This window comes from Leucopleurus acutus (assembly GCF_964270905.1).
Source record: "Leucopleurus acutus genome assembly, chromosome: 14".
Taxonomy (NCBI): Eukaryota; Metazoa; Chordata; class Mammalia; order Artiodactyla; family Delphinidae; genus Leucopleurus; species Leucopleurus acutus.
The window spans coordinates 44149459-44165987 of NC_139156.1; positions in this window are offsets into that span (position 1 = coordinate 44149459).

Genomic DNA, 16529 nt, shown 5'->3' on the forward strand with positions numbered 1-16529 from the left:
CCCCTTGGGCCCTGACCCCACCTCTGACCAAGGTGGAGCCTGCCATTGCCATCACACATGTGTGCGTGCACTGGAGAAAAAGCAAAGCCAGCTCAGAAGTGCTGTTCCAACCCCTCAGCCCCAACACCACCCCTAACCAAGGCAGAGACTGCCATCATGCCAGGAAGAAACTTAACTTCCTTAGGGCTCCTGCTCAAGCCCCTTGGACTTGGTCCCACTTCCCAATAGGGTGACAACCACCACTGAGCCTGGGACAAGTCCCAGCTCACATCTGACTCCAGCTCTATTCCCTTGGACACTAGCCATACCTCCCATCAAAGCAGCTGCCATCAGCACACCCCAGGAGAAGACTGCTCCCACCAAAGCCACTGGGCTAACACAGACTGCATAAGGAGGCTCCCACAGAAGGACATGCCTACAAGACCATAATAGGTAACAGTTTCACCTAATTTCATAGAGACAAATAGAGAAAGTCAAAATGAGAAGACAGAGTTATATATTTCAAATGAACGGGGGGGAAAAAACCCCGGGGGGGGGGGGAAATGAAACATAATTTACCTGATAAAGAGTTCAAAGCAATAGTAAAACAAAAAACAATAAAACACACGAAACAGAAAACACACACAAAAAAAAAACTTGGGAAAAGAATAGAGGAACACAGTGAGAAATTCAAAGAACTATGAAACATGAAAAAGAACCAGTCAGAACTGAAGAATAACTGAAACAAAAGTACATTAGAAGGAATTAACAGGAGATTAAGTGATAAAGAGTAATGCATAAGCAATCTGGAAGATAGAATACAGGAAATCAAATCAGAACAGCAAAAAGAAAAACTTTTTTAAATGAGGATATTTCAAGAGACCTCTGGGACAACATCAAGAATACAAACATTCACGTTATAGCGGTTGCAGAAGGAGAAGAGAAAGAGGTTGAAAATATATTTGATGAAATTATGGCTGAAAACTTCCCAAACCTGAAGAAGGAAAAAATGTCCAGGTACAGGAATTACAGAGTCCCAAACAAGATGAATCCAAAGAGACCCACACCAAGACATCATAATTGAAATGATGAAAGTTAAAGAGAGAATCCTAAAGACAGCGAGAGTAAAACAAAGATGCTTTTTCTTTTTGGCTGCATTGGGTCTTTATTGCTGCGTGCAGGCTTTCTCTAGTTGCGGCAAGCGGGGTCTACTCTTCATTGTGGTGCACGGGCTTCTCATTGTGGTGGCTTCTCTTGTTGCAGAACACAGGCTCTAGGTGCGTGGCCTTCAGTAGTTGTGGCATGTTTGCTCAGTAGTTGCAGCACATGGGCTCAGTAGTTGTGGTGCACAGGCTCTAGGGTGCGCAGGCTTCAGTAGTTGTGGCTCACGGGCTTAGTTGCTCCGCGGCATGTGGATCTTCCCAAACCAGGGCTCGTGTCCCTTGCATTGGCAGGCAGATTCTTAACCACTGTGCCACGAGGGAAGTCCATGGACTTGAATATTAGATGCTTTTTATGGTTAAATTTTATAGGTGTGATAATGGTATTGTGATTACGTAGGAGAATGTCCTTACTCTTAGAAGATACATGATGACACACTCAGGGCTGAAGTTTCATCACAAGTAAAGACATCTAGATAAAGCAAATATGGCAAAATCAGCTATTGACTCTAGATATGTCTGCTCACTGAATCTTTCAAATTTTCTATTTGTTTGAAATTTTTGATAAGGAAGAACTGGGAAATATATTGACCAAGAAAATGTTTATATTGTTTACTGAAATATTGCTTGAATATCCCATTTGTGTAAAACGTCAAATAGTTGTGCATGTTATCTAAGGTAGATGAGGCTGTGTGTGATAACCTGTTTTTTTCAGTTTGTGTGTATTTTTACTCATCTAACAATTTTGTGTATTGCAAGTGTCAACTGAAAAAGAATGCACAACCTAAAAGTTGAGAGTTATGTTTTATGAGGCTGACATTCTTAGGACTTCAAGCCGGGGAGGCAGCATCTCAAGTAACCCTGAGAAAACTGCTCTGAGGAGGCGAGGGGCAAGCCAGGATATATAGGAGTTTTGCAACAAAGGGCAGGTAGTCGGAACAAAAGATTATCGTTAATTATAATAATAATAAACTAGGTATATCAAGTTAAGGAATTTAGCGCTTTTCTACGTATGGGAAGATGCAAGAGTCTGGGCTCACTGAAACCATTCCTTTGATACGCACCTCAGCGATCTGGGGCCAGTATCCTGTGTTTTCGAGTTTCCTCAGGTCTCACTGTGGGGAGTGGCTGCAATCCTATGGCTGCTAGATGGCAGGTATTCTTTGTTTCCTTTCTAAGTTCCCTCAGGGCTCACCGGCTCACCCTCGGAGGTGGCTGCAATCCTTGATGACTATGACCGTTGATGACTATGACATCCTTTGTTTACTGACATGGCAGGCAATATTCCATTTCTCACAAGTAATTTTGAGAAGCTGGCATCATCACACTTTATCATGATTACTACTACCGCCAATGCCACCAGCACTGGGCTGCTGTGCCTTCCTGGGAGAAGCCCTGCTACCACCAGGTTTGTTTTCAAAGCTTGCACTGCGGGTCTCTTCTCTGGTCTTCTCTTCCACCCGCGTCAGCGTCTGGGCTAGCGCAGCAACCGCCTCACACCGGCTCCCTGGCTGCGATCAAAGTGGCTCAGGTCCCACCCCCAGCTCCGGGGCGGGGCTCCAGCCGTGAGGCCGGTCGGGGGTAACACCTTCGGGGTCGACAGGCCCTCTGGCGCATGCGCCGCCCTGCGCGCAGCCTCAGTCGGGGTGCGGTGGGCACTGGAGCGCGGTTGGCGTCTGGCCCGTGCGAAAGGCGGCAGAGCTTGAGGGAGGGGCGGGGTTCAGGCCCCTATCCCGGCCAGCGGCAGCTGCTGCAGTGGCTTGTTCGAGTCTGGTCCTTGTACGCTTACCCGCGCCTGCGGGTCCCCAGAGAGGCCGCCGTAGTGTTGGCGGCCACTGTTCTGAGGCCGCCGCGCACTCGGTGAGGACGGCAGGGACTCCTCGCCCTCCCACTGTATTAGTACCGGAAACTGACTCAGAGTGGCTAGCGAGTGCCTCAAGACGGCAGAGCCGGCGGAGGAGGCACATCCACATCTGCTTCCTCCCTAAAAAAACAATTCTGCCTAAACGTTGTGCCCGTCCCTGCACTGAGCCAAAGGACATCGCTGTCAAGTATAACGTGGACTCTTTTCTCATGGGGCACTTGTATTTCCGGGATTCTTGGTGTCTCTTCGGGGGTCTGGGATCATAGTTCATAATGGTTAGTTCTGGGGCTGGTATGAACTGTCCAGCCTGTGTGTTTTCAATGGTACTGATTTGAGTTTACTGAAGGACCCACCCAAGATTTGGGGGCACAGGTGTTCCAAGATTTGGGGCGCTCATATAGGTTCCAACTAAAATGATTTTGTCCCTTGGGTTCAGGTCCTGATTCCTAGGAACAAAGCGGATCTTGTGAGGTAAAAGGAATCCCGCCTGGAAGATGGCTCATATGAGTGGAGACCTTCCACCAGGGCTGCAGAACAGAGGAGGATCAAGGCCAAGAAAGAGCAGACCCTAGATTTGCACAGCCGATTGCACCATGCACCATGTGATCCTTGTGCTCTGCAAGCCACCCGTCAGACTGTGAGAACCTGAGGTGTGAGCCAGGTTTCAGGAGAGGGAGCTGGGCTAAGGCAAGGGGCAAGTCTGCCCAGGAAATTATATAGTCTGGGGGAGAGAAATACCACCTACCACTAAGAAAACTTATCTCAGACCTTCCTAACAGCCTTTGACTTCTTTCACATTCTCTATTCTTTCCAGTGCCTGAGGGGGCCTCACCCTATGCCCTTTATCACCCGTGACATTGAGAGACGTGGATGCTTCCTCCATCCTGACTTCACAGACACAGGAAGTAGTGAAGGAAAGAGCTTCCTGGACTACTTGTTTCTGCCTAGGATGAAAGATGAAAACCACTGAGCCCAAGAGGATGAATGACCAGGTCATCCCATTCGTAGCAACCTAGCCAATAGTCAGATTTTCCGACATAGTTAAGTCAAACCCAGTTTCTATTAAAAGACTGAGAAACTACTGCCAAGGTAGTTCAGGACCAAAAGATGTTCTACAGGAGGACATTTTATCCTGCTAGTGTGTGGAGCTCATAGGTAGGAGAATCCAGGAGATGCAAGGCAGATCAGATCTCTTGTGATCTATTCTTTCTTCCGCCAGCCCAACTTTGTAGTTCACTATGTGTTTCCTCGATCCACAGAAAATGAACAGATCTCAGGTGGTTTGTTTATTTTTTCCCTCCTTTGTTTACAGTGTCTTACATGAGACTTTTTAGGGTTAGTAGGTTAGAATGGAAATATAGAAATAGATGAAAGTCAACTTCAGGGATAATAGGAACACATCAGTATCAGGATGAAGTACTATGCAGTTATATGCAGGTTATATGCTATTACTAGACTATTCTGTGCTATCATTGACCGAATTTGTCTGATTTTTCTGATAGTCAGAAAAAATGCAGATGTTCTTTGTTACATGATTTGCATTGACCCTTAAAGAAATCATCATGTGAATTCCTCATGAGGCATTAAGAATTCTAAAGAAAATGTTCCTTTCCTAATCTTACTGTAGGTATCATAGTGAATAATCTTTCAGTGACTATGGGAAATGGGTGTAGCCAGCTGCTTGTAATTGCTCCTCAGGGGAAGCAGGACACTTTGTGTCAAAGGAGAACTCAGTCAATTGAGGTTTCCAGGGGCTTCTCACCGTGGTCTTGTAGACCTCTTCCTCATGGTCCCACTTGATCCGGGCATAGAACCAGGGATATCTGCAAGAAAGAATGGATTATGTCACCTTCAGATAATCTTCTCTAATATTATGTATAGATTGTGCTGCAGATAGATTAAAGTTGTATTTTCTGGCACACGCTTCCCCAGTGCCCTTTTATGTTTCAAACTGCATCACTTGTTGGATCTGTATGGTGAGGAACACCGGTGACCTTATTATGACAAATGTCATTGATCTTATAGTATTTGCCTTAATTGAGCATTCTATCCAGTTGACACTCATGTTCAGTCCCTCCTAGAAAGTGTTGATTGGTTTCTGGTCTCTTCGTCTGTGATGATTTCTTTTCTGTTTTCTCAATGGAGTCTTCTTCCTCTTCTTGCCTCTTATTACTGCTTCTCCCAAGGTGTCCATTATTGGTCCCCTATTGTCCTCACTCTCCTGGTCTTGCTGAGTGATCTGTTTTCCTGTCTGGGGATGCATCATTTGCTGGGATGCTTTTCTGGCTCTCCAGCCCAGACCTCTCCCCTACCTTAGACCCAAATGGCCAACTCTCTGCTGGACATCTCTGTATAGCTCTTTTAAGGCCCGTCATACTCTACAATCCAAAAGGAAAGTTGTTATTAACAGCTCCCCCCACTTTCTCCTTTATTTCCCATCAAATGTTATCACCAGCCAGTCCATCATCCCAGTGAAAAACCCAGTATCTATTTCTAAGTGCTGTCCTTTACCTGCTACCCGCATATCCAGTCAGTGATCAAATCTTGTTACATTCAAGTTGTTAATATTTCTTTCTTTTTTTGAAATTGAAATAAAGCGCACACAGATCCTCGGGGTACAACTTGATGAATTTTTCATATGTGCTACAGCTGGATAGCTATCACCCAGCTCAAGATAAAGGCCATTTTCTGTACCACAGAAGTCTTCTTTTCTTTCCAAGACTGTACTTGCCCACTCATTCAAAGGTAATTATTATTTTGACTTCTGTTATCATATATTACTTTTGTCTCATTTTAAACTTCATACAAATAGAGTCATGTAATATATAATCTGTTACGTCTGACTTTTACTCATCATTATGTTTGAGGTCATCCATGTGTAGCAGTAGTTTGGTTTTTTTCCCATGGTATGAATATACCAGTTTATCTGTTGTGTTCTGAAAGGATATTTGGGTTGTTTACAATTCTGGCTTTTGTACACATGTGCACTTGAATCTGAGGGATAGGAACCTAGGAGTGGAATTGATGGGTCATAGCATGGATACATATGTTTAACCTTGATAGATTCAGCCAAACGGATTTTACAAAGTAGTTGTACTGCTTGATACTCCCGCCAGCGGTATGTGAGAGGTTCTCTTGTGCCATCGCCTTGTTAGCATTTGGTATTGTTTGTGAGGTTTTCTTTTTTCTTTTTTAGTATTTGGTGGGTGAGTGTAATGGTATCTCATTGTGGTTTTAATTTGCATTTCTTAGATTGCTGATCATACTGAGGATCTTTTCATGTTTTCTAACAATTTTGATATCTTTTTCTTTAAAGCGTGTATTTGTTTTGTTTGTTAAAAAAATTGATAGTTTTTCTGTGCTGTATTAACTTGGATGTTTATATTTCTAGATATGAGTCCTTTGTCAGATATGTGTACTACAGATATCTTCTTTAAGTTTGAGACTTGTTCTGAATTTTAATTAAGTCCAGTTTATCAATATTTTCTTTAATGGTTAGTGCTCTTTGTGTCCTGTTTAAAAAAATTTTTGCCCATCCCGAAGTCGTAAAGGAATTCTCTTATATTCTCATCTAAAAATTAGAATTGTTTTAGCTTTCACATTTAAGTCTATGATCTATTTTGAATTATTAGATACATATACATAAACATATACATATCTTTTTTTGAGCTATGGCTAGTCAGTTCCCATAGTACCATTTATTGAAAAGACCTTCCTTTCCCCACAGAATTGCAGTGGTGTCTGTTAGAAATCAGGTGACCATATGTGTGTATCTCTTTTTGGATTCTTATTTCTGTTGCAGTTGCCTCTTTGTCTACCCTATGCCAGTACTGCCCTGCCTTATTATTTTAGCGTTATAAAAAGTATTCATATCTGTGGATATAAGTTGTCCACTTTTGTTCTTCAAGATTTACCGTAACTACTTTAAGTCCTCTGTATTTCTTTTTTTTCTTTAATTAATTAATTAATTTGGTTGCACTGGGTCTTAGTTGTGGCAGGTGGGCTCCTTAGTTGCGGCTCGCCATCTCCTTAGTTGCGGCACGCAGGCTCCTTAGTTGCAGCAGGCAGTCTCCTTAGTTGCGGCTCCAGGGCTCCTTAGTTGTGGCTCGCCACCTCCTTAATTGTGTGGCACATGGGCTCCTTAGTTGTGGCATGCGAACTCTTAGTTGCAGCATGCATGTGGGATCTAGTTCCCTGACCAGGGAATGAACCCAAGCCCCTGGCATTGGGAGCACAGAGTCTTATCCACTGTGCCCCCAGGGAAGTCCCAGTTCTTTGTATTTCTGTATAAACTTTAAAATCATCTTGTCAACGCCCTGCCCCCCTTCCCACCCTTCCCTGGGAATCTGCTGGAATTTGGTATTGCATTGGATCTATAGATTGATTTGGGAGTTAGGTTATATTAATATTGACTTGAATTTTCAACTCATGAACATGGCATTTCTCTTCATTTACTTAGGTCTCCTTTAATTTTTCTCAGGAATGTTTGATAATTTCCATGTGTACATGTTTTACTTCTTTTGTTAGATTTATTCTTAGGTAGTTGAAAAATTTTCTCCCTATTTTGGCGTTGCTAGTATATATAGTCAATTTTTGTATATTGAACTTGTTTTCAGTGACCTTACCATTTATTAACTCTAATATTTTATCTGTAGATTATTTTGGAGTTTCCTTCCACACAATTATGTTATATGGATATTTCTTACTTTTTGTCCCATTTAAAAACTTTAATTTCTTTTTCTTTATTGCTGTGGCTAGGAGCTACCATGGAATAGAATAGTACATACTTGTTTTCATCCCAGTCTCAAGGGAAGCGTTTCGATATTTTATCATTTAGGATGATACTTGCTGTAACATTTTTGGTAGATGTTCTTGGGGAAGTTTCATTCTACTCGTGGTTTGCTGAAAGTTTTTATCATCCGATGGTGTTGAATTTAATTATTGAGTTGATTGTATGGTTTTCTCCTTTATTCTTTTAATGGATTGATATTAACATACTGATTGATGTAATTCTATTAATGTTTTGATTTTCAAGTGTTAAACCAGCCTATTTTTCCAGGAAAAATTCCCACTTGGTCTTGATATTCTGTCATCTTTGAATGTATTTCATGATAAGTTGTTTAGGATTTTTGTCTTTCTTCATGAGAGAGACTTTTATTTACCTTTTTTATAATGTTTTTGTCATGTTTTATATCAATTGTATATGGCCTCAAAGAAACATGTTAAGTATTTCCTCATTGTCTATTCCCTGGAAGTGTTTGTTGAAGATTGGTATTATTTATTACTTAGTTGTTTGTAAAAATTCACCAGTGAATTTATATAGGGCCTGGATTTTCTTTATGGAAAGTTTTTAAATTATAGATTTAATTTCTTTATATTAGGGAAATTATTTTTTAGAACATGATGTAAGTTGTAGTTGCTTCTTCCCAGCTTGTCATTTGTTATCCCCAGCTGGGAGCAGGTGCTTTTTGTCCCAGGGCAAAGCACAATCATACCAAGGGTTTCTCACATTTTGCTTTACTCTACACAAACTTCCACCTTAAAATTGCTACACTAACCCCCAGCGTTCCCATCCCCCTTACCTTAATACACTATGTATTGTGTATTAAGGCACTGCTCCAACACACTCTTCCAAAACACTTCTCATCCAACACTACAGTTTCATTATTACTATGCTGTTTATTGTCTGTTTTTCCCTTCCTGAATGAATATAACTCTCCTGAAGACTGGAGGGGGACGTCATTGTTTTTCACTGTTGTAGTCTAAGTGCATAATAAGTATTGAAAAGTCGCTAAGTGAATGAATGAATGAACTTTCATGTGCCGTTTTGTTTTAGGTGTTTCCTTTGTAAGCACCATGTAGCTCAATCGTTTTAATCCAATCTAAGATTTTCTACCTTTTTGTAACAGACTTAATATGTTATTACTTGGGTGCTTCCTTGTCTTTTGTTTTGTGTTTTATACTTATTCATTCAAATATATATTTTTATATAGTGTGAGGTATAATTTTTTTTTTTACAAGTGGGCACTGTACATATATTTGACTCAATTCTGGGACATTTTCTTGTCACTGATGTATTTTTCTTTTGATTAGAGGAGCTTTGTAATAAAAAGTAATATCCCTTTGTAGTTTTTATTTTGAACATACCTTTTTCCCCTTTTGAATTAAAAACATTATATCCGGGGCTTCCCTGGTGGCGCAGTGGTTGAGAATCTGCCTGCTAATGCAGGGGACACGGGTTCGAGCCCTGGTCTGGGAAGATCCCACATGCTGCAGAGCAACTGGGCCCGTGAGCCACAATTACTGAGCCTGCGCGTCTGGAGCCTGTGCTCCGCAACAAGAGAGGCCGCGATAGTGAGAGGCCCGCGCACCGCGATGAAGAGTGGTCCCCGCTTGCCACAACTAGAGAAAGCCCTTGCACAGAAACGAAGACCCAACACAGCAAAAATAAATAAATTAATTAATAAACTCCTACCCCCAACATCTTCTAAAAAACAAACAAAAAAAACCCCAAAAAACATTATATCCGGTATATTTCCTCCCCCTCTTGTAAAAATTTTTAGGCACAACAACCAAAAAATTGTTTGCTAAATTAAATTGTCTTAAAGTTTTATGTTAGTTTTCTTCCCCCCCAACCCCAGTTTTGCCCATTTTATGTATGAGACATACTGAAAAAAAATGCTTTTGGTTTAATTTAGTCTTCCTCATTTATTTTGGCTTTATTTTAATTTTATTCACTTAAGATTTTATCCTTATTTTTTCATACTTTTTTGATTTGTTTTTTATTTTTCATATTTCTTTCAGCTAAACATGAAGTTCATAATTATTTTCAGTCTTTATTTAAAAAATAAGTTAAAGACAATTTTTCTCTGTGACAGCTTTAGTTTTAGGTCTTAAGTTTTCATGTAATGAATTTTCCCCTTTGTTTCTTTCTAGGACAGTAGTAATTTGGATGTTGGTTACTTTTCTTTGATCTAAAGTTTTTAATTTGGAGAATGTCTTATTTTATGAGTTAATGACTTTTTAGTGAATTTTTAAAATTTTGGTTTTATAGGTCATAATCAGACAAAGTAGCTTGTAAAACCTCTGATTTGTAGGGTTTAGCAATATTGTCTCTGAAAGCACAGCATAACATAACGATTATAAGTGGTGCTTTATTTTCAGATGACCTAGTTCAAATTTAGGGTGACTCTGGGAAGTTGGGTAACCTCTTTCTGCCTCAATTTTCTTATCTGTTAAATGGGAAAAATAGTATCTATGTTATAGGTTTGTCCTGAGTATGAGATAGTATGTATTTAAAATATTGTATGAAAGACATTTTTCTAAGTAACTGAATTTTAACTATCATTAGTAATTACCTGAACACGTGAGTTCAACAAACTCCATTTGATAGTCCTTTCTTTTTTTTTTTTTTTTTTTTGATAGTCCTTTCTTGTTGATAGAGATATATTGCCTCTTACCGTGATTGTGGTTTGTTTTCTTTAACCAAATTATCTTGTAACTGTAGCAGTTTTTCTTTTATCTATTTGGACATATACAGATTTGACTTAAACCTTGATTAATTTTTACCATTTATCGTTACATGGTATCTGCCTTTGCCCCATTGAAGTTTAAGGCTGCAAATTCTGCTTAATCTGATATAAATAAGACCATGCTTGCTTCCTTTTATTTGCGTTTTCTTGTAGTATTTTGTCCATTCCTTCTTTTTTAACCATTCTTTATCACTTTGTTTTAGATTTATTTTTTGTAAACAACAAATGGCAACATTTGGGTTTTTTTTAAAGACTAATATGGCATGTTAGTCTTGCATAAGAAATATATCCATTCCCATTTTCTGTGATAATTCGTATATTTGGTTTTATATATCTGTCTTAGTTTACTACATATTATTTTTGAGTATAACATAATGCAATATATATCAATTTATACTATTAATTATACTTCTTTAGAATCTTTACTTTTTCTGGTATATTCAAATTTGTCATTGCTTCATTTTTCTTCTCTGTTAATTTGGTAGTTTTCTGATTTTTAGTTCTCATAGCTACCAACCCACACCTAAATATTATAACTGAGCCATATCTACTAACATATCAGATTACTTTGTTGCTCTTCTGCTGCTCCATGGTGTAGTGATTGCTACTGCTCTTCCTCCAGCCCCTCTTAGATGACCTTCGAAAGTTTCAATCCACCCATTACTCCTCCCCACACCCAGTCTCCATTTTAATAATTTTTTTTTTTTTTTTTTCACGGTACGTGGGCCTCTCACTGTTGTGGCCTCTCCCGTTGCGGAGCACATGCTCCGGACGTGCAGGCTCAGGGGCCATGGCTCATGGGCCTAGCTGCTCCGCGGCATGTGGGATCCTCCTGGACCGGGGCATGAACCCGTGTCCCCTGCATCGGCAGGCGGACTCTCAACCACTGCGCCACCAGGGAAGCCCCATTTTAATAATTTATCAGTATATTACTGGCTCTGTTCTTACGGAGGGTCTCTTCTGTTTCAGGAGGTCTTCTTTAATATTATGTTATACATTTCAAATCATGTTAATATTATCCATCTAGTTGTAACCATGTTTCAATAACAAGCTCTATTGTTTCTCACTCCTTCCCCTTGCTTGAGACTTGCTTGGCAGCTTGTTAGTACCTCCTTAGTGTTTTCTCTGCAGAGATTACAGGGGTGATTTATTCCTCGAGGCCCTGCTCATTTGAACACATCTGGTTTTGGGCCTGTCATATGAAAGACTATTTATTTATGTATAATATTCCTGGATTGAAATTCTTTTCTCATAATCTCATTGTCTTTTTGCTTTCACCCCTGCAGAGGAGAAGTCTGAAGCTAGGATGCTTTTCTTTACTTTGTGAGTCAGCTGTTCTTTCATCTAGAAGCTCTTAAGAGTTTATCCTTGTCATTCAGAATTATATAAATGTATGCCTCAGTGTGTCTTTTCATTAATTCTGGGTTGGTGATTTTCTTCCTTCAACACTTTAGATATTTCACTCCATTCTCTCCTTGCTTGCATTGGATTCTGGCTTGGATTCTGAGAAGTCGGTTGTAATTCTTATCGTTGTTCCTTTGTAGGTAAGGTTCACATTCCACCAACCCCTGGGGCCCAATACCACCCCCACCCCTTCTTTGCTTTTTTCAAGATCTTTTGGATTTGGTTTTCTGCAGTTTGAGTAAGACAGGTTGAGATGTGGTTTTGGGGGCATTTATCTTGCTTGATATTCTCTGAGTTTCCTGGATTTGTCATTAATTTTGGAATGTTTGGTTATTACTACTTCAGGTATTTCTTCTGCTCTGTTCCTTCTTCTTCTGGTATTATAATTATGCATATATTATGCGTTTTAATGTTGTGCCACAGTTCTTGGATGTTCTGTTTTTTTCATTCGTTTTCTTTTCACATTTCAGTCTGTGAAGTTTTTGTTGACCTATTTTCAAGTTCACTGGTTCTTTCCTTGGCCTGTTGTGTGATGAGTCCATCAGAGGCATTCCTTGTTTCTATTACTGTGGTTTTGACTTGGAGCATTTACTTTAGATTTTTTTCTAGAATTTCTATTTCTCTGCTTATATGACTCATTTATACTTGAATGTTGTCTAATTTTTTTCATTCAACTCTTTAACATGTTAATTATCGTTATTTTACACTCCCTGTCTGATAATTCCACCATTTGTGTTGTATCTGAGTCTGGTTCTGATTATTACTTTGTCTCTTCTTCGTGTGTTTTTTATTACTTTTTGGTATGTATTGCAATTGTTTTTTGAGAGCTGGACATGTATCTGGTGATAGAACTGAGGTAAATAAATTTTTAGTGTGAGGATTTGTGTTAGTCTGGCTAGGAGTTGGGCTGTGTTTAATGTTTGTTGTAGCTGTAGGCGCCAGAGCCTTCAAATTCCTTTAGTGTCCTTGTTTTTGACTTCCCTAGATCACTGGTTTTTCAGCTTTGGTGTCTCATACCTAGAGGGCTTATTAAAACACTGTTCACTAAGTCCCATGCCCAGAGTGTCTGTTTCTGTAGATGCCTTAATCTAATGCTGCATAAGAAAGCACTGCAATATTTTGCAGCTTAAAGGCAACAAGAAACACTTATTGTCTCACGTAGGGGTCTCATGAGGCTGCAGCCATCTGAAGGCTTGACTGGGGCTGGAGGATTGGCTTCTGTGATGGCTCACTCACATGGCTAGCAAATTAGTATTGATGTTTGACAGGAGGCCTCATTTTTTTCCCCATGTAGACTTCTCCATAGGGCTGCTTGAGTGTCCTCATGATATGACCGCTGGCTTTACCCAGAGAAAGTGATCCATGAAGGAACAAAGTGGAAGCAGCAGTGTTCTTCTGTGACTTGGCCTCATTGGTCATACTCTGTTATTTCTGCAACATTCTGTTGGTTACAGAGGTCAGCCCTATTTAATGTGGGAGAGGATTGTACAAAGGCATTGGGGGAGGAGGTGATGACCATCTTGGACACTGGCTATCATAGTAGGTCTGGAATGGGGCTTGAGAATTTTGCATTTCTAACAAGTTCCCAGCTGATGCTGATGTTGTTGACTTATGGACCACACTTTGAGAACACTGCCCCAGGGAGTACCCAAGAAAAGCTATTGGAATGTGGGAAGGAATTATTAGCATATCGATGTTCAGATATTTGTGTTTTAAAAATAAGAATGAGATTTCATGTACATATAAAGATATAAATAGCCATGCTGGATGAGTGCTCAAACTTTAATTAAGGGGTAAATGATCAAATGTTTTGAAACCCTTAGGCTGGAGGACATATCCACAATAACTTGTAATCTTGCTTATAATCTTGCTCTTAATTATGTCTGTGAGGCTTTATCTTAATACATCTCAAACCCTTTTCTCCTACTGTATAGTTCCATTAACTTATCAAGTATTCTTTTTTTTTTGAGCCATGTGTTTTCAAATTTATCAAGTATTTTTTAATGCTTCCATGCCTTTTTTTGTGTCGTTGGCCCATATTTATAAAGAATATGTGATTCATGTGTCAAGACTTAATACTTTACTCCTCCATAAAACTCAACCTGATAATACAAAATAAAACTTAACATTTCTTCCCCCTTTGCAACTACCCATTTACCTTTCAGAGACTTTTTATCATTGCTTCTATAAAATTTATTGCAGATATTTATGTTTAAATATGTTTTCTGACCTGAATATAAACTCCTTGAGAGCAGGATTAACCTTTTATTTTTCTTTGTATTCCCAGAAATTGGGACAGTTCCTGGAACACTGGCAGGAACTCCTATGCTCTTTGTATGAATTAAGAAATTAATACACTGGCCAGACCTTATACCATGATTCCTCATTTTCCCACAACATATAGTACTGAGAGAAGGGATCCTACATTGCATTTTCTCTTCAACTATTAATTGTGAACATGACCAGGTGTTAGATCCCCAACATATTGCATGCTATTCAGTTCTGGTCACTGTAGATTGAACACAGATGTGCTGTTTCAGGGGCCAGTGTCATTTGAGGATGTGAGTAAGGGCTTCACTCAGGAGGAGTGGCAGCACCTGGAGCCTGCTCAGAGGACCCTGGACAGGGACATGATGCTGGAGAACTATAGCCACCTCATCTCAGTGGGTAGGGATTGTATAATTTGTAACTCCAAACAATATTTGTTTCCTTTTTAGCTGCTGATATAGGTGGTTTCTTTGTAGAGATTAATAATTTATAGATTTGAAATTCAGGAGTCAAAGGTGATCCCTTTCGGGCACTACAAAGAACACTTGTGTTCTCTTCCCCAGTGAAATGTTCCAGTGGATTTATTTTCGTGCAGGCTAACTTTGTCCTCCTTTAAAGGTCCTGAACCTCAGGCTACCTGGTCCAAGTCCTGTGTCATTTTCCATTCGCAAGGTATTGTGTTACCAAACCAGAGGTGATTTTCAAATTGGAGCAAGGAGAAGAGCCATGGATGTTAGAGGAAGAGTCCCAAAGTCAGAGCCACCCAGGTGAGTTAGCATAGACTTTACTGTAACCTGGGAGAAACTGGATCCCAGGGAGTTAGTTCAGATGTTGGCATGTTTGAGATTTTTTAGGAAATTTTTTTTAGAGTTAATAGAACTTTGGAAGTGACCAAGAATAATTGGCCTTTGTGCCTCAGATGCATATATCACCCTGGCGGATAAGAGCTAAATGGTTTCTTTTTGGGTTTTCTTCCAAAAATCCAATCCTTGCCTCTCTCATTTTAAATATTTGTTATTCTTTCTACATCAATTTCATTTGTCATCTTTTAATCATATATTATGTATTAATTCACTAAGTATTAATTTGACATCTACCATATGCCAGGTTTGTCTGTGTGCTGGGGTTGCAACCGCTAACAATATAATGACTGCATTTTAGTGGCAAAAGAGAATGAAATGTGGTACTCTTTATGAAAGTGATCAGGAAAGAGCCTCTTTAAGATCAATATTATAATTAACACAGATCTGAATGTAGGGGGCCAGTGGATTTTGAATATTCCAGCCAGATGGTATACCCTGTGCCATGAACTTGAGGCCGGAGTGTTTAGTGTCTGCAGAACAGGATAGCATTTGCCAGGATGAATAGAGATCAGAGAGTTAGAGATGATATCAGAGAGGTAGTTGGTGCCAGTATTTGGCTTTACTGGCTATCGAAAGCTCCTTAATTCTTTTTTTTTTTTTAAGATTTATTTATTATTTATTTATTTAATTTTTTTTTTGCTGCATCAGGTCTTATTTGTGGCACGCAGGATCTTTATTGAGGCGCGTGGGATCTTTCATTGTGGTGTGTGGGCTCTTTGTTGTTGTGCACAGGCCTCTCTCTAGTTGTGGCGGTGGGTTTTCTCTTCTCTAGGTGTGGCTTGCAGGCTCCAGGACTCATGGCCTCTGTAGTTGTGGCGCGCAGGTTCCAGAGGGCATGGGCTCTGTAGTTTGCAGCATGCAGGCTCTAGTTGAGGTGCGTGAGCTCAGTAGTTGTGGCACGCGGGCACATTGTGGCATGTTGCCCCACGGCATGTGGGATCTTAGTTCCCTGACCAGGGATTGAACCCGCATCCCCTGCATTGGAAGGTGGATTCTTTACCACTGGACCACCAGGGAAGTCCCGAAAGCTCCTTAATTCTAATTGAGATGGAGTCATTGGAAGGTTTTGAGCAAAGGAGCACATGTTCTGATTTGCTTCATGTATACCCCTGGCTGCTCTACAGTGGAAATGTTGACAGAGGGGGTGGGGAGGAGGGATGAGTAAAGTCAAGGAGAGCAGTTAGCAGTTCTCCTTGTGAGGGATTGTGGTGCCTTAATACCGGCTTGGAAATAGAAAGTAAAGTGACATGATTGGATTCTTGATGTATTTTGAAGTTGTAGCCAAAACAGGATTTGTTGTTAGATTGGATTATGGGTATGAGAAAAAGAATAATGAAGAGAAAAACTGAAAGGTTTTTTTTCCTGAGGCACTAGATGTCTGGTAGTACCTTTAACTCAGACAGGGGAACTTGAAGAGAAGCAGTTCTGGGAGGAAACAAGTAAAGATATGGGTACGTTT